At 33.8% G+C, this 19,924-nt stretch overlaps 1 long non-coding RNA gene across 1 annotated transcript; it reads right to left on the minus strand.

Moving 5' to 3' along the window:
• Positions 1–403: 403 nt before the first annotated feature.
• Positions 404–2,314, minus strand: LOC136675425 (uncharacterized). Its single transcript, XR_010796197.1, has 3 exons — positions 2,182–2,314; positions 1,592–1,668; positions 404–601 (listed from the first exon to the last, which is right to left on the minus strand). It is a non-coding gene; the product is annotated as an uncharacterized lncRNA (long non-coding RNA).
• Between the last annotated feature and the right edge of the window lie 17,610 nt (positions 2,315–19,924).

Consider the following 19,924-nt stretch of genomic DNA (forward strand, 5'->3'; position numbering starts at 1 on the left):
CAGTGTTGTGAACCTGTGTCATTTAATGATGTTTCAGACTATGCAAGTTACCAACGTAGTTACCTTGATAGTTCCAAGGACTGTTTTGAGAAACACTTGCATCGCAACTGCATCGTTCCAACTATGTATCTAAGTTGCTAACGTAGTTAGCAAATATGCTTTTGGGAAACGAACCCCAGATTGTGCAGTTAAAAGTAACCAATTTCATTAATTATATGGGGTGTCTACACATGTTTTAAACGTTTTAAATATGACATAGGTTTCATATGTTATGTAAATTGGATCCACAAATACATTTTATTTTGCATTCTATTAAGTCTTTATTAGCACTCTTTGTGATAAAAGATACAATACATAAGATTATACAGTGCACCTGCCACATTTTAAACATAAAGCCCCCTAAAAAAATTAATTACCCATGCTGATATGAATCCAGAATAAAGCAGAACAGTGTGAGTTGGAACAGGCAGAACAGGAGGAATGAGGTTTGAGTTTCAGGAATGCTTCAGGGCCTCTATCAGTTTTACTGGATGTTTACTATGTTCAGTGTACAGCTGGAACACAACGAAGACAGATATTTGCTTTGCAAATACTGTGCATACTGAAATCACACACACACACACACACACACACACACACACAAACACAAGAAAAATATATTTGTAAACATTCATTGAAAATGTTTTATTTTTTTAATAGCTTTGTGGGTTTGATGCATGACTGTGTCCAGCTTATCATCAGTGATTTTATTACATAGACTGTAGAACTAATTATTGCAAGTTACAGTGCACCTTCTACATTATGTTTTATGTTATAATATAATTCAAATATTGCTTTTTAAAATATGTCTTCAACTAGGCTCTTCAAACTAAAATACTTTATTTTTAAAAACTGAATTCAAAGAAGATATTTTTAAAGCAATATTTTGAAAAAAGCTTTTGTTCATGCAAACAAGAAATTATGAGAATAATAAGATCAAAACATGAATATTCACAAATGAAATTGTAATTTTGCAAATAAGTGATAATCAAATGTTTAAGTTATGAGAATAGTATACTTGTCTCGCCCTTGTCCTGTCAGGTCTGTTTTCCCCGCCATGTGCTCTCTCAGCACATGGCTCTGTTTGTTGTTGTGCATGTCTCCGCCTATGTCCCGCCTTTCCTCCTCCCCCTCGTTATCTGTCTCAGGTGCGTCTCGTCTGTGTTAAGTATAGTCCCCTTGTATCACTTCCTCTGGTCGGTCATTTGTACTGTTTCGGTCCCTGTTATCAAGTCTGTCTGTCTGTCTCTGCAGTTTCTCCATCATTGTTTTCCACGTTGTCGTTTCATGTTGTCGTTTCATTTCCTCTGTCGTTGTTTCGTTTTGTAGTCTGGTTATCTCTTTAGTCTGTCTGTCCCGTTTGCCCTGTTTAGCTCCCTGTGTCCAGTTTAGCCTGCTTGGCTCCCTGTTTGTTGTCTTTCTGTTAAAGTCTCTTTGTTTTGTTATATTTCGTTAATAAAGTACTGTGTTTTAGCGAGTGCGTCCGCCTCCGTCAGTCCGCCCCGTGATCCTGACAATACTATTATTTCCAGTCTTGGAAGAAGCCACTTACTGACTGTAGATCCTGGAATACCACATCTTTTCCAGCTCCAGATAAAACACGTACTTGAATTATATAAATTGTACTACCTGTAAAACACACAGACAACATCACAAAAACATAAACCAGTTATTCAGCTATTACTGATTATTTTGAATTTCATTCAGCTCTGATTTCCTCCCACGCTCCAAAAAACACATGTTGGTAGGTGGACTGGCGAATCAAAAGTGTGTGTGTGTGTGTTTGTTGCCCTGTGAAGGACTGGTGCCCCCTCCAGGGTGTGTTCCTTCCAGGTAGGCTCTGGACCCACTGAGACCCTGAACTGCTAAGGGTTACAGATAATGAATATGAAGGTGCATTTTATTAATTCATTCATAATATATATATATATATATATATATATATATTTGTGAGTAGAGACAACAAATTAGCATTTAATTCTTTATTGTTTTAGATTTTTTTTGTAATTTCCCCATAAACCACAACAGGCCTCAAACCTATAAAAATGTAAAAAATTACAGTGATCAGTAGTGAACATTTCATATACATTATGCTTTTTAATATATTCATGTAAAAACAGGTTTTGGAAATTTGGAACTTACCAGTAGGAGTCAGTGTGGTAGGTGACAATGTAGTACTAACTGCTGATGTTCAAATCAATGACAAAAAAATAAAACACAAAACATCAACTGATTATTAGTCTAGCAATAATTTAATGTAAAAATGATAAACTTTCTGTAACATAAAATTGTAATTAAAAATTCAAACACTCTCCTGCTGTGTTAACATTTTATTTTACAGATTTTGATCTGCAGTATTAATTGTCTTATTTTTCATAAATCTGAGTAGTTTGAAAAACTATATATATAAAACTATATATATATCAGTGGTGATTGCTCTAAGACTGCAAGGGGAGCTCAGCTTCCCCTAAAATGTAAAAAAATAAGTGATCAAATATATACTGTTGTGTGTACATGTCATTGAATAAATATACACTACAACGTGCTCAACTTTTGTTCAGAATCAGCTTCTTAACACTGGTAAAGACGGGGCTTTCCTCTCAATCATTCCCGCAGCTTCACAGTGATTTAAACAGCGTGGATGCTGTGTGTCCACAGAGTTCAATAGCGAAGCAGAGAAGTGCAGCAAAGTGCAGCGAAACGAGACGAGTCATTGGATAAATTCTGGGCTTTGTCCCGCCCATCGGACGCTCAGCGTCTCTGGGGGTCTATGGGGCAGTGGGCTGGCCTCGGCTGGCCCGGACGCTCAGCTTCTGCATGATGATTGGATGATCTGTCTGAGGCTGAATCCGTTTTTGATTGACAGCGAAATGAGCGAATCAGCGATCCTTTGGTGTAAAGATCCATGGGAGCACAGGCGGACACACTTCACATGGGCCAAGGCCGTTTAAGCAGCCTAGCTCTGCTGGCCATTGAGAGGACACTAGTCAAGTCCCTGGAAAAGACGCCTTGTTGGTACGACAGGGTCAAAGATCATTTTCTTAAAAAGGAACGAAGGGTAGAATTTATAGTATAAATAAACCGACACTTTTTATGATGTAGGCCGAAATTGAGCTTCCCCTCCTTGAAAGACCAGCATCCGCCACTGATATCAGTGATGATTATATTAATATATATATATTATTTTATTTTATTTTTTTTACTTTAAAAGCAGTTGAATAGATTTGCTCTGTTCTCTGGAACAAAATGAAAATTAAAAGAGCTGGTTTAAGAGTTTACCAGGAGTTGATGGTGTAGATGTTACTGTAGGAATAATAGATGGTGTATCAAACAAATAGATGACAAATTATAAACCAAACCATTAATTCATACTCTAGCAAATATTACATGTACAAATATCTTTTAAAGTGGTTTTGTGTAATATATAACTGTAATTCAGAAATCAAGCATTCTCCCACTCGTCATTTTGTAGTAACAGTTGCATAGTACTGACTCTGACATGTTTAACTGTACTTTCTTTAGAATATAATCTAAAAATTTTACACTATGAAAATAGCATATGAGAAGAAATGATTTTTTGCTGCATTTGTTATGAATTCATTTAAGGAAAACAAAACCACAAAGCATCAATTGCTTATTAGTCTATAAATCGATCTATTAATGAAGCAAAAAAAAAGAAAACACCAGAATGATGCTGCATCTGTAGGGAGTAGTCAAGAGGGCGAAATTAAACGTTACATTTATAGATTTATTTCATATCTATAAATGTTTATAGTAGAAAATGAATGGAAAAAATCAGTTTGTTTCTTATGAAAATAGATTAATACAGTTGAAAAATAGTCCATAAATAATATTTTATTTTATGAAGAAAATTATGATGTGGGATGTGCTTCAATATTTATTTATAAAACTGAAGATCATATATGAATTATGCTTATTAAATTGGATAACTAAAAGACAAGTTTTAGCACTTAGCACTTAACTTCTGATATATCATATCTCATTATTACCCACCACAGTACACATGCACAATCACTTACTGCACTTCTCCAACCAACCTGTGCCCACTTATTTACAACAACTGACTTTTCAATTACCTCTAACTATTCCTTCAAAGTTGCCCTTGAAGTGTCAAGTTACAGAGGGGGTGTTAGTGGGTAAAAATGGCAACACACTTTATTTATTTGGGTGAAACTAAAATTATTCTGCCTGAATGATCTCATAATTGAATTTATATTCAGTATGTACTGAATTACTTTCCGTACAAATTGATATAAAAAGCCAAAAACATTAATGGATTACTTGTTTAGTAATGAATCTGTATTTTATTGAGGAAAAAACTATAAACTAAGCAGTATAATTTCCCACTGCCTCATCGCTAAAACCAGCATGTGTCGGCTGATGCAACCGAAGAGGAATATAAACAGAACAGAACATTATCACTTAATATCAGTCTTAAAGACTTACCAGTAGGAGTCACTGCTGTAGTTGACAGTGTAGTCGCATTTGTTGATACATCTGACAAATTGATTAAAAAATAGAAAACGGAATAAAAACAAACAACATGAATCATTATTAAGGCAAGTTCACTGCATATGAGTGAGAATGAAATTATAAAGTGAAGAGTATTAATGCCCCCATCAGTAAAAACAATGCTCACCAACACGATGCATGTGTAGAGCGATGTAACAGAACTAGCACTTGGTTGTCACCTTCAATTCTGTTTAATATTTATACTTCAAATGATGTTTTTGAACTAACAAATAAGACGTTGTGTTGTAAGTCTCATTGCAGTTCTAAAGAATAAATGATTATTTAGCAATTACACTGTGTTTTGGTCAGAAAAACATTATGATGCACTCTCAGAAAAACACTGTTACATTGTGCTGATTGTGCTGAATCCCCACAGGATTATTACTGCATTAGAGCAGCTTGCATACAGTCCAACAATTATTAGAAAGTTATAATCAAAACAGAAAAAAGTGGAACTAAATTCCTAATAGAATGTATATGTCTTTTTCAGCTATCTCAGTAGTTATGACAGGGACACAACACAGACTCCTACAAGTATGTTCTAAACCTGTTTTGAGCTAAACTAATGTATCAAACAAATCTTTAAAAATCTAAGTGTACACATGAATGAATAGTTATTGTTGATGATGTATCTGAGAAGTTGAAGTAAAAAACATAAAAAATCAATCAAACATTAGTCTAAAAATTAGAATGAAATAATTAGGAAAGAAAATGAAAAAATGTGTCATGTTCTTCGCCTGTTCTCCTTTGTTTTGTCCTTAAGTTTTTGATCATGTTTCAGTTTTGCAGTCCCTGTCATGTGATTTTTCTCAGTCTGTTCCCTAGCCATACCATGCACCTATAATCCCCGAGTGTTCACAGGTGTTCCCGTCCATGTTCTCTATGTAAGCCCTCTCCTGTTAGTCATTGTTACTCATTTTCTTTGTGTTTTGTTGTATTTGCTGTGTTTATATTCCTATATTTACTTTTGCTCAGTGTTATTCCAGTTCCCTTTGTTACGCTTTTATTTTCTCATGTTTGCTCTTTTTGTAATCACTAAACATTTTCTGCACATGCTTCCACCCCCTGGTCACCACTAAACCCCACCTGACAGAATGATGCTGCAGCCATGTATGGTTAGGAGTTCAAGAGGGTATCATTTAATACAAGTTACATTTAATTTATTAAAAGCACACTCACTGAAATATACCACATTCCAGTTCTTTACTTAAGAAAATATATTCAACTCTATATTAAGAATTCCAATCTATTTTCTTATTTCAGTTTATGCATAGTCCCCTCCCAAAAAAACAACTCCCAAACAAGATGATCAGTAGAGACATGTTTATATTCTTAATGCATTTTAAAAGATTGACGTAAAATCAGGTTTTAGAACTTACCAGTTGGCACCTGGGATGTAGATGTCTCTGAAGTAAGAACTGATGATGTATCTGACAAATTCATGTCAAAACACAAAACAGCAATTTATCGCTAAAACCAGCATGTGTCGGCTGATGCAACCAAAGAGGAATATAAACAGAACAGAACATTTTCATTTAATATCAGTCTTAAAAACTTACCAGTAGGAGTCTCTGCTGTAGTTGATAGTGTAGTTGCATTTGTTGATACATCTGACAAATTGATTAAAAATGAAAACGGAATAAATAGAAAAAACATAAATCATTATTAAAGCAACTTCACTGCATATGAGTGAGAATGAAATTATAAAGTGAAGAGTATCAATGTCCCCATCGGTAAAAACAATGCTTGCCAAGACGATGCATGTGTAGAGCAATGTAACAGAACTAGCACTTCGTTTTCACCTTCAATTCTGTTTAATATTTATGTTTCAAATGATGTTTTTGAACTAACAAATAAGAGGTTGTTTTGTAAGTGTCATTGCAGTTCTAAAGAATAAATGATTATTTAGAAATTACACTGTGTTTTGGTCAGAAAAACATTATGATGCACTCTCAGAAAAACACTGTTACATTGTGCTGATTGTGCTGAATCACCGCAGGATTATTATTGCATTAGAGCAGCTTGCATACAGTCCAACAAATATTAGAAAGCTATAAGCAAAACAGAAAAAAGTGGAACTAAATTCCTAATAGAATGTATATGTCTTTTTCAGTTGTCTCAGCAGTTATCACAGAGGCACAACACAGATTCTTACAAGTATGTTCTAAAACCTGTTTTGAACTGAACTAATGCATCTAACAAATCGTTAAAAACCTAAGTAAACTCTTAAATGAATAGCTAGTGTAGAAACTACACAGGACAGGGTCTTACTGAAGGAAATCTCATAAAGTGAAGACTATCATCCCCCCACCTTAAATTCTAGCAGTGCTGGTCAAGCCATGAGCACTTGCTTATCTGATGTACCAGAACTGGCAAATATTGTTCTCCAAGCGTGTAGACCATTTTCATATTAAATTATATTTTAGAACTTACCAGTAGAATATGGTGTTGTTACAATTGTAGTTATTGTTGATGATGTATCTGAGAAGTTGAATTAAAAAGCATGAAAAATCAATCAAACGTTAGTCTAAAAATTTGAAAGAAATATTTAGTGAAGAAAATTAATGAATGTGTCATGTTCTATGCCTCTTCTCTTGTGTTTTGTCCTTATGTTTTTAATCACGTTTCAGTATTGCATTACCTGTCATGTGTCTTTTCTCAATCTGGTCCCTGGCCATACCCTGCACCTATAATCCCTGAGTGTTCACAGGTGATCCCGTTCATGTTCTCTATGTAAGCCCTCACTTGTTAGTCATTGTTACTTATTTTCTTTGTGTTTTGTTGTATTTGCTGTGTTTATATTCCTGTATTTACTTTTGCTCAGTGTTATTTCAGTTCCCTTTGTTACGCTTTTATTTTCTCATGTTTGCTCTTTTTGTATTCACTAAACAATTTCTGCACATGCTTCCACACCCTGGTCACCACTGCACCCCACCTGACAGAATGATGCTGCAGCCATGTATGGCTAGGAGTTCAAGAGGGTATCATTTAATACAAGTTACATTTAATTTAATTTATTAAAAGCACACTCACTGAAATATACCACATTCCAGTTCTTTACTCAAGAAAATATATTCAACTCTATATTAAGAATTTCAATCTATTTTCTTATTTCAGTTTATGCATAGTTCCCCTCCCAAAAAAACAAAGATGATCAGTAGAGACATGTTTATGTTCCTAATGCATTTTAAAAGATTGACATAAAATCAGGTTTTAGAACTTACCAGTTGGCAGCTGGGATGTAGATGTCTCTGAAGTAAGAACTGATGATGTATCTGACAAATTCATGTCAAAACACAAAACACCAATTCAGTGATATTCTAGCTGTTACACTGTATTTTGTGAAAAATAAATTGATAATAAATGTGCTACAGACCATTCCTGATTCAATTTGTTTCTTTAAATATAGCAGCTATCAACAATGTTCCTTCACTTTAGTATTGCATTTTGTTAGTTAACGTCATGTAAGTTGGGGTGTTAGAGCTAATAGAGAGGAACTGTTGGTAACTTATTATAACATTATAACAACTCATGATCAATAGTGGTTGAAGAGGTCACCTGACATGTTTCTAAATGAGCTATTTATTTCATTGACCTGCACCTGAATTTTGTTAGAAGGGCTGTGGAGTGGCTTAGAAAGTTTACTATCATACACAAGCAATGTTTAATGCTTAATAATGCTTAAAATCTGGTAGAATTTACCTGCAGGAGTCAGTGTTGTTATCACTTTAGGCGTCATTGTTGATTTAAAATGATTTAAAATTTTGAAACAAAGAGGGAAAAAAACACATGAGTAAATTATTTCTGTAGCAATACAACTTTGTTAATGAACAAAGGAATGAAAATGACCAGGTCATGAGTTTAAGTGAATTTAACATAAACTGCGTAAAATTTACTTGTAGGCGTCAGTGTTATTGATGTATCTAATAAGTTGTTTTAAAGCGTAAGAAAACAAAACCACAAAACATCAATTGCTTTTTAGTCTATAAATCGGTCTGTTAATTAGGGGAGAAAGAAAGAAAACACCAGAATGATGCTGCAGCCATCTGTAGAGAGTAGCAAAGAAGGCGAAATTAAACATTATGTTCATAGATTTATTTCATATCTATAAATGTTTATAGTAGAAAATGAATGAGAAAAATCAGTTTGTTTCTTATGAAAATAGATTAATACAGTTGAATAATAGTCCATAAATAATATTTTATATTATGAAGAAAATTATGATGTGGGATGCGCTTCAATATTTATTTATAAAACTGAAGATCATATATGAATTTTGCTTATTAAATTGGATAACTAAAAGTCAAGTTTTAGCACTTACTCCTTATCATTTCTGATATATCATATCTCATTATTACCCACCACACTACACATGCACAATCACTTACTGCACTTCTCCAACCAACCTGTGCCCACTAATTTACAACAACTGACTTTTCAATTACCTCTAACTATTCCTTCAAAGTTGCCCTTGAAGTGTCAAATTACAAAGGGGGTGTTAGTGGGTAAGAATGGCAACGGCAATACATTTTATTTATTTGGGTGACACTGAAATTATTCTGCCTGAATGATCTCATAATTGAATTTATATTCAGTATGTACTGAATTATTTTCCGTACAAAATGATATAAAAAGCCAAAAACATTAATGGATTACTTGTTTAGCAATGAATCTGTATTTTATTGAGGAAAAAACTATGAACTAAGCAGTATAATTTCCCATTGCCTCATCACTAAAACCAGCATGTGCCGGCTGATGCAACCGAAGAGGAATATAAACAGAACAGAACATTTTCACTTAATATCAGTCTTAAAAGCTTACCAGTAGAAGTCTCTGCTGTAGTTGACAGTGTAGTCGCATTTGTTGATACATCTGACAAATTGATTAAAAAACAGAAAATGGAATTAAAACAAAACCAAACAAAACAAAAAAATAATTATTTAAGTATCTTCACTGCATATGAGTGAGAATGAAATTATGAAGCAAAGGGTTTCAATGCCCCCATCAGTAAAGCCAATGCTTGCCAACACAATGCATGTGTAGAGCGATGTAACAGAAAAAGCACTTAGTGTTCACCTTCAATTCTGTTTCATATCTATGTTTGAAATGATGTTTTTGAACTTTTCTAAAGAATAAGTGATTATTTAGCAATTACACCGTGTTTGGTAAAAAAAAAACATTACGATGCACTCTCAGAAAAACTGTTACTTTGTGTCGATTGTGTTGAATCCCCGCAGGATTATTACTGCATTAGAGCAGCTTGCATACAGTCCAACAAATATTAGAAAGCTATAAGCAAAACAGAAAAAAGTGGAACTAAATTCCTAATACAATGTATATGTCTTTTTCAGTTGTCTCAGCAGTTATCACAGAGGCACAACACAGATTCTTACAAGTATGTTCTAAAACCTGTTTTGAACTGAACTAATGCATCTAACAAATCGTTAAAAACCTAAGTAAACTCTTAAATGAATAGCTAGTGTAGAAACTACACAGGACAGGGTCTTACTGAAGGAAATCTCATAAAGTGAAGACTATCATCTCCCTACCTTAAATTCTAGCAGTGCTGGTCAAGCCATGAGCACTTGCTTATCTGATGTACCAGAACTGGCAAATATTGTTCTCCAAGCGTGTAGACCATTTTCATATTAAATTATATTTTAGAACTTACCAGTAGAATATGGTGTTGTTACAATTGTAGTTATTGTTGATGATGTATCTGAGAAGTTGAATTAAAAAGCATGAAAAATCAATCAAACGTTAGTCTAAAAATTTGAAAGAAATATTTAGTTAAAAAATGAATGAATGTGTCATGTTCTATGCCTCTTCTCTTGTGTTTTGTCCTTAAGTTTTTAATCACGTTTCAGTATTGCATTCCCTGTCATGTGTCTTTTCTCAGTCTGGTCCCTAGCCATACCCTGCACCTATAATCCCCGAGTGTTCACAGGTGATCCCGTTCATGTTCTCTATGTAAGCCCTCTCCTGTTAGTCATTGTTAGTCATTTTCTTTGTTGTATTTGCTGTGTTTATATTCCTGTATTTACTTTTGCTCAGTGTTATTCCAGTTCCCTTTGTTACGCTTTTATTTTCTCATGTTTGCTCTTTTTGTATTCACTAAACATTTTCTACACATGCTTCCACCCCCTGGTCACCACTGCACCCCACCTGACAGAATGATGCTGCAGCCATGTATGGTTAGGAGTTCAAGAGGGTATCATTTAATACAAGTTACATTTAATTTATTAAAAGCACACTCACTGAAATATACCACATTCCAGTTCTTTACTCAAGAAAATATATTCAACTCTATATTAAGAATTCCAATCTATTTTCTTATTTCAGTTTATGCATAGTTCCCCTCCCAAAAAAACAACTCCCAAACAAGATGATCAGTAGAGACATGTTTATATTCTTAATGCATTTTAAAAGATTGACGTAAAATCAGGTTTTAGAACTTACCAGTTGGCACCTGGGATGTAGATGTCTCTGAAGTAAGAACTGATGATGTATCTGACAAATTCATGTCAAAACACAAAACAGCAATTTATCGCTAAAACCAGCATGTGTCGGCTGATGCAACCAAAGAGGAATATAAACAGAACAGAACATTTTCATTTAATATCAGTCTTAAAAACTTACCAGTAGGAGTCTCTGCTGTAGTTGATAGTGTAGTTGCATTTGTTGATACATCTGACAAATTGATTAAAAATGAAAACGGAATAAATAGAAAAAACATAAATCATTATTAAAGCAACTTCACTGCATATGAGTGAGAATGAAATTATAAAGTGAAGAGTATCAAAGTCCCCATCGGTAAAAACAATGCTTGCCAAGACGATGCATGTGTAGAGCGATGTAACAGAACAAGCACTTCGTTTTTCACCTTCAATTCTGTTTAATATTTATACTTCAAATGATGTTTTTGAACTAACAAATAAAAGGTTGTGTTGTAAGTGTCATTGCATTTCTAAAGAATAAATGATTATTTAGCAATTACATTGTCATTTGGTCAGAAAAACATTATGATGCACTCTCAGAAAAACTCTGTTACATTTTGCTGATTGTGCTGAATCCCCGCAGGATTATTACTGCATTAGAGCAGCTTGCATACAGTCCAACAAATATTAGAAAGCTATAAGCAAAACAGAAAAAAGTGGAACTAAATTCCTAATAGAATGTATATGTCTTTTTCAGTTGTCTCAGCAGTTATTACAGGGACACAACACAGTCTCCTACAAGTATGTTCTAAACCTGTTTTGAACTAAACTAATGTATCAAACAAATCTTTAAAAATCTAAGAGTACACCTGAATGAATAGTTATTGTTGTTGATGTATCTGAGAAGTTGAAGTAAAAAACATAAAAAATCAATCAAACATTAGTCTAAAAATTAGAATGAAATAATTAGGAAAGAAAATGAAAAAATGTGTCATGTTCTTCGCCTGTTCTCCTTTGTTTTGTCCTTAAGTTTTTGATCATGTTTCAGTTTTGCAGTCCTTGTCATGTGTTTTTTCTCAGTCTGTTCCCTAGCCATACCATGCACCTATAATCCCCGAGTGTTCACAGGTGTTCCCGTTCATGTTCTCTATGTAAGCCCTCTCCTGTTAGTCATTGTTACTCATTTTCTTTGTGTTTTGTTGTATTTGCTGTGTTTATATTCCTGTATTTACTTTTGCTCAGTGTTATTCCAGTTCCCTTTGTTACGCTTTTATTTTCTCATGTTTGTCCTTTTTGTATTCACTAAACATTTTCTACACATGCTTCCACCCCCTGGTCACCACTGCACCCCACCTGACAGAATGATGCTGCAGCCATGTATGGTTAGGAGTTCAAGAGGGTATCATTTAATACAAGTTACATTTAATTTATTAAAAGCACACTCACTGAAATATACCACATTCCAGTTCTTTACTCAAGAAAATATATTCTACACTATATTAAGAATTCCAATCTATTTTCTTATTTCAGTTTATGCATAGTTCCCCTCCCAAAAAATACAACTCCCAAACAACATGATCAGTAGAGACATGTTTATGTTCCTAATGCATTTAAAAAATTGACGTAAAATCAGGTTTTAGAACTTACCAGTTGGCACCTGGGATGTAGATGTCTCTGAAGAAAGAACTGATGATGTATCTGACAAATTCATGTCAAAACACAAAACACCAATTTATTGCTAAAACCAGCATGTGTCGGCTGATGCAACCAAAGAGGAATATAAACAGAACAGAACATTTTAATTTAATATCAGTCTTAAAAACTTACCAGTAGGAGTCTCTGCTGTAGTTGATAGTGTAGTTGCATTTGTTGATACATCTGACAAATTGATTAAAAATGAAAACGGAATAAATAGAAAAAACATAAATCATTATTAAAGCAACTTCACTGCATATGAGTGAGAATGAAATTATAAAATGAAGAGTATCAAAGTCCCCATCGGTAAAAACAATGCTTGCCAAGACGATGCATGTGTAGAGCGATGTAACAGAACAAGCACTTCGTTTTCACCTTCAATTCTGTTTAATATTTATGTTTCAAATGATGTTTTTGAACTAACAAATAAGAGGTTGTTTTGTAAGTGTCATTGCAGTTCTAAATAATTGATGAATAAATGATTATTTAGCAATTACACTGTGTTTTGGTCAGAAAAACATTATGATGCACTCTCAGAAAAACACTGTTACATTGTGCTGAATCCCTGCAGGATTATTACTGCATTAGAGCAGCTTGCATACAGTCCAACAAATATTAGAAAGCTATAAGCAAAACAGAAAAAAGTGGAACTAAATTCCTAATAGAATGTATATGTCTTTTTCAGTTGTCTCAGCAGTTATCACAGAGGCACAACACAAATTCTTACAAGTATGTTCTAAAACCTGTTTTGAACTGAACTAATGCATCTAACAAATCGTTAAAAACCTAAGTAAACTCTTAAATGAATAGCTAGTGTAGAAACTACACAGGACAGGGTCTTACTGAAGGAAATCTCATAAAGTGAAGACTATCATCCCCCCACCTTAAATTCTAGCAGTGCTGGTTAAGCCATGAGCACTTGCTTATCTGATGTACCAGAACTGGCAAATATTGTTCTCCAAGCGTGTAGACCATTTTCATATTAAATTATATTTTAGAACTTACCAGTAGAATATGGTGTGGTTACAATTGTAGTTATTGTTGATGATGTATCTGAGAAGTTGAATTAAAAAGCATGAAAAATCAATGAAACGTTAGTCTAAAAATTTGAAACAAATATTTAGTTAAGAAAATGAATGAATGTGTCATGTTCTATGCCTCTTCTCTTGTGTTTTGTCCTTAAGTTTTTAATCACGTTTCAGTATTGCATTACCTGTCATGTGTCTTTTCTCAGTCTGGTCCCTGGCCATACCCTGCACCTATAATCCCAGAGTGTTCACAGGTGTTCCCGTTCATGTTCTCTATGTAAGCCCTCACTTGTTAGTCATTGTTACTTATTTTCTTTGTGTTTTGTTGTATTTGCTGTGTTTATATTCCTGTATTTACTTTTGCTCAGTGTTATTTCAGTTCCCTTTGTTACGCTTTTATTTTCTCATGTTTGCTCTTTTTGTATTCACTAAACATTTTCTGCACATGCTTCCACCCCCTGGTCACCACTGCACCCCACCTGACAGAATGATGCTGCAGCCATGTATGGCTAGGAGTTCAAGAGGGTATCATTTAATACAAGTTACATTTAATTTATTAAAAGCACACTCACTGAAATATACCACATTCCAGTTCTTTACTCAATAAAATATATTCTACACTATATTAAGAATTCCAATTTATTTCCTTATTTCAGTTTATGCATAGTTCCCCTCCCAAAAAAACAACTCCCAAACAAGATGATCAGTAGAGACATGTTTATGTTCCTAATGCATTTTAAAAGATTGAAATAAAATCAGGTTTTAGAACTTATCAGTTGGCGCCTGGGATGTAGATGTCTCTGAAGTAAGAACTGATGATGTATCTGACAAATTCATGTCAAAACACAAAACACCAACTCAGTGATATTCTAGCTGTTACAATGTATTTTGTGAAAAATAAATTGATAAGAAATGTGCTACAGACCATTCCTGATTCAATTTGTTTCTTTAAAAATATGAGCTATCAACAATCTTCCTTCACTTTAGTATTGTATTCTGTTAGTTAACGTCATGTAAGTTGGGGTGTTAGAGCTAATAGAGAGGAACTGTCGGTAACTTATTATAACATTGTTTACTCATGATCAATAGTAGTTGAAGAGGTCACCTGACATGTTTCTAAATGAGCTATTTATTTCATTGACCTGCACCTGAATTTTGTTAGAAGGGCTGTGGAGTGGCTTAGAAAGTTTACTATCGTACACAAGCAATGTGTAATGCTTAATAATGCTTAAAATCTGGTAGAATTTACCTGCAGGAGTAAGTTTTGTTATCACTTTAGGCGTCATTGTTGATTTAAAATGATTTAAAATTTTGAAACAAAAATGGAAAAAAAGACACGAGTAAATTATTTCTGTAGCAATACAACTTTGTTAATGAACAAAGGAATGAAAATTACCAGGTCATGAGTTCAAGTGAATTTAACATAAGCTGCGTAAAATTTACTTGTAGGCGTCAGTGTTATTTATGTATCTAATAAGCTGTTTTAAAGTGTAAGAAAACAAAACCGCAAAACATCAATTGCTTTTTAGTTTATAAATCTGTCTCTTAATAAGGGGAGAAAAAAAGAAAACACCAGAATGATGCTGCAGCCATCTGTAGGGAGTAGTCAAGAGGGCGAAATTAAACGTTACGTTTATAGATTTATTTCATATCTATAAATGTTTATAGTAGAAAATGAATGGGAAAAATCAGTTTGTTTCTTATGAAAATAGATTAATACAGTTGAATAATAGTCCATAAATAATATTTTATTTTATGAAGAAAATTATGATGTGGGGTGTGCTTTAATATTTATTTATAAAACTGAAGATCATATATGAATTATGCTTATTAAATTGGATAACTCAAAGTCAAGTTTTAGCACTTACTCCTTATCATTTCTGTTATATCATATCTCATTATTACCCACCACACTACACATGCACAATCACTTACTGCACTTCTCCAACCAACCTGTGCCCACTTATTTACAACAACTGACTTTTCAATTACCTCTAACTATTCCTTCAAAGTTGCCCTTGAAGTGTCAAGTTACAGAGGGGGTGTTAGTGGGTAAAAATGGCGACACATTTTATTTAATTGGGTGACACTGAAATTATTCTGCATGAATGATCTAATAATTGAATTTATATTCAGTATGTACTGAATTACTTTTCATTCAAATTGATACAAAAAGCCAAAAACATTAATGGATTACTTGTTTAGCAATGAATCTGTATTTTATTGAGGAAAAAACTATGAACTAAGCAGTATAATTTCCCATTGCCTCATCACTAAAACCAGCATGTGCCGGCTGATGCAACCGAAGAGGAATATAAACAGAACAGAACATTTTCACTTAATATCAGTCTTAAAAGCTTACCAGTAGAAGTCTCTGCTGTAGTTGACAGTGTAGTCGCATTTGTTGATACATCTGACAAATTGATTAAAAAACAGAAAATGGAATTAAAACAAAACCAAACAAAACAAAAAAAATAATTATTTAAGCATCTTCACTGCATATGAGTGAGAATGAAATTATGAAGCAAAGGGTTTCAATGCCCCCATCAGTAAAGCCAATGCTTGCCAACACAATGCATGTGTAGAGCGATGTAACAGAAAAAGCACTTAGTGTTCACCTTCAATTCTGTTTCATATCTATGTTTGAAATGATGTTTTTGAACTTTTCTAAAGAATAAGTGATTATTTAGCAATTACACCGTGTTTTGGTAAAAAAAAACATTACGATGCACTCTCAGAAAAACTGTTACTTTGTGTCGATTGTGTTGAATCCCCGTAGGATTATTACTGCATTAGATCAGCTTGCATACAGTCCAACAAATATTAGACATAAATAAGCAAAACAGAAGAATTGGAACTAAATTCCTAATACAATGTATATGTCTTTTTCAGTTGTCTCAGCAGTTGTTACAGGGACACAACATGGACTTCTACAAGTATGTTCTAAAACCTGTTATGAACTGAACTAATGCATCTAACAAATCATTAATAACCTAAGTGAACACTTCAATGAATAGTTAGTGTAGAAACTACACAGGACAGGGTCTTACTGAAGAAAATCTCATAAAGTGAAGACTATCATTCCCCCAATTTAAGTTCTAACAATGCTCAACAAACCATATACCTTTGCTTATCTGATGTACCAGAACTGGCAAATAATGTTCTCCAAGCGTGTAGAACATTTTCATATTAAATCATATTTTAGAACTTACCAGTAGGAGATGGTGTTGTCATAATTGTAGTTATTGTTGTTGATGTATCTGAGAAGTTGATTTAAAAAGCATGAAAAGTCAATCAAGCATTAGTCTAAAAATTAGAATGAAATAATTAGTGAAGAAAATAAGAGAATGTGTCATGTTCTTTGCCTGTTCTCCTGTGTTTTGTCCTTAAGTTTTTGATCATGTTTCAGTTTTGCGTTCCCTGTCATGTGTTTTTCCTCAGTCTGTGCCCTAGCCATACCCTGCACCTATAATCCCCGAGTGTTCCCAGGTGTTCCCATTCATGTTCTCTATATAAGCCCTCTCCTGTTAGTCATTGTTACTCATTTTCTTTGTGTTTTGTTGTATGTGCTGTTTTTATATTCCTGTATTTACTTTTGCTCAGTGTTATTCCAGTTCCCTTTGTTACGCTTTTATTTTCTCATGTTTGCTCTTTTTGTATTCACTAAACATTTTCTACACATGCTTCCACCCCCTGGTCACCACTGCACCCCACCTGACAGAATGATGCTGCAGCCATGTATGGCTAGGAGTTCAAGAGGGTATCATTTAATACAAGTTACGTTTAATTTATTAAAAGCACACTCACTGAAATATACCACATTCCAGTTCTTTACTCAAGAAAATATATTCTACACTATATTAAGAATTCCAATCTATTTTCTTATTTCAGTTTATGCATAGTTCCCCTCCCAAAAAATACAACTCCCAAACAACATGATCAGTAGAGACATGTTTATGTTCCTAATGCATTTAAAAAATTGACGTAAAATCAGGTTTTAGAACTTACCAGTTGGCACCTGGGATGTAGATGTCTCTGAAGAAAGAACTGATGATGTATCTGACAAATTCATGTCAAAACACAAAACACCAATTTATCGCTAAAACCAGCATGTGTCGGCTCATGCAACCAAAGAGGAATATAAACAGAACAGAACATTTTAATTTAATATCAGTCTTAAATAATTACCAGTAGGAGTCTCTGCTGTAGTTGATAGTGTAGTTGCATTTGTTGATACATCTGACAAATTGATTAAAAATGAAAACGGAATAAATAGAAAAAACATAAATCATTATTAAAGCAACTTCACTGCATATGAGTGAGAATGAAATTATAAAGTGAAGAGTATCAAAGTCCCCATCGGTAAAAACAATGCTTGCCAAGACGATGCATGTGTAGAGCGATGTAACAGAACAAGCACTTCGTTTTCACCTTCAATTCTGTTTAATATTTATGTTTCAAATGATGTTTTTGAACTAACAAATAAGAGGTTGTTTTGTAAGTGTCATTGCAGTTCTAAATAATTGATGAATAAATGATTATTTAGCAATTACACTGTGTTTTGGTCAGAAAAACATTATGATGCACTCTCAGAAAAACACTGTTACATTGTGCTGATTGTGCTGAATCCCCGCAGGATTATTACTGCATTAGAGCAGCTTGCATACAGTCCAACAAATATTAGAAAGCTATAAGCAAAACAGAAAAAAAGTGGAACTAAATTCCTAATAGAATGTATATGTCTTTTTCAGTTGTCTCAGCAGTTATCACAGAGGCACAACACAGATTCTTACAAGTATGTTCTAAAACCTGTTTTGAACTGAACTAATGCATCTAACAAATCGTTAAAAACCTAAGTAAACTCTTAAATGAATAGCTAGTGTAGAAACTACACAGGACAGGGTCTTACTGAAGGAAATCTCATAAAGTGAAGACTATCATCCCCCCACCTTAAATTCTAGCAGTGCTGGTCAAGCCATGAGCACTTGCTTATCTGATGTACCAGAACTGGCAAATATTGTTCTCCAAGCGTGTAGACCATTTTCATATTAAATTATATTTTAGAACTTACCAGTAGAATATGGTGTTGTTACAATTGTAGTTATTGTTGATGATGTATCTGAGAAGTTGAATTAAAAAGCATGAAAAATCAATGAAACGTTAGTCTAAAAATTTGAAACAAATATTTAGTTAAGAAAATGAATGAATGTGTCATGTTCTATGCCTCTTCTCTTGTGTTTTGTCCTTAAGTTTTTAATCACGTTTCAGTATTGCATTACCTGTCATGTGTCTTTTCTCAGTCTGGTCCCTGGCCATACCCTGCACCTATAATCCCTGAGTGTTCACAGGTGATCCCGTTCATGTTCTCTATGTAAGCCCTCACTTGTTAGTCATTGTTACTTATTTTCTTTGTGTTTTGTTGTATTTGCTGTGTTTATATTCCTGTATTTACTTTTGCTCAGTGTTATTTCAGTTCCCTTTGTTACGCTTTTATTTTCTCATGTTTGCTCTTTTTGTATTCACTAAACATTTTCTGCACATGCTTCCACCCCCTGGTCACCACTGCACCCCACCTGACAGAATGATGCTGCAGCCATGTATGGCTAGGAGTTCAAGAGGGTATCATTTAATACAAGTTACATTTAATTTATTAAAAGCACACTCACTGAAATATACCACATTCCAGTTCTTTACTCAATAAAATATATTCTACACTATATTAAGAATTCCAATTTATTTCCTTATTTCAGTTTATGCATAGTTCCCCTCCCAAAAAACAACTCCCAAACAAGATGATCAGTAGAGACATGTTTATGTTCCTAATGCATTTTAAAAGATTGAAATAAAATCAGGTTTTAGAACTTACCAGTTGGCGCCTGGGATGTAGATGTCTCTGAAGTAAGAACTGATGATGTATCTGACAAATTCATGTCAAAACACAAAACACCAACTCAGTGATATTCTAGCTGTTACACTGTATTTTGTGAAAAATAAATTGATAAGAAATGTGCTACAGACCATTCCTGATTCAATTTGTTTCTTTAAAAATATGAGCTATCAACAATCTTCCTTCACTTTAGTATTGTATTCTGTTAGTTAACGTCATGTAAGTTGGGGTGTTAGAGCTAATAGAGAGGAACTGTCGGTAACTTATTATAACATTGTTTACTCATGATCAATAGTAGTTGAAGA

The sequence above is a fragment of the Hoplias malabaricus genome, chromosome X1 (genome assembly GCF_029633855.1).
Source record: "Hoplias malabaricus isolate fHopMal1 chromosome X1, fHopMal1.hap1, whole genome shotgun sequence".
NCBI lineage: Eukaryota > Metazoa > Chordata > Actinopteri > Characiformes > Erythrinidae > Hoplias > Hoplias malabaricus.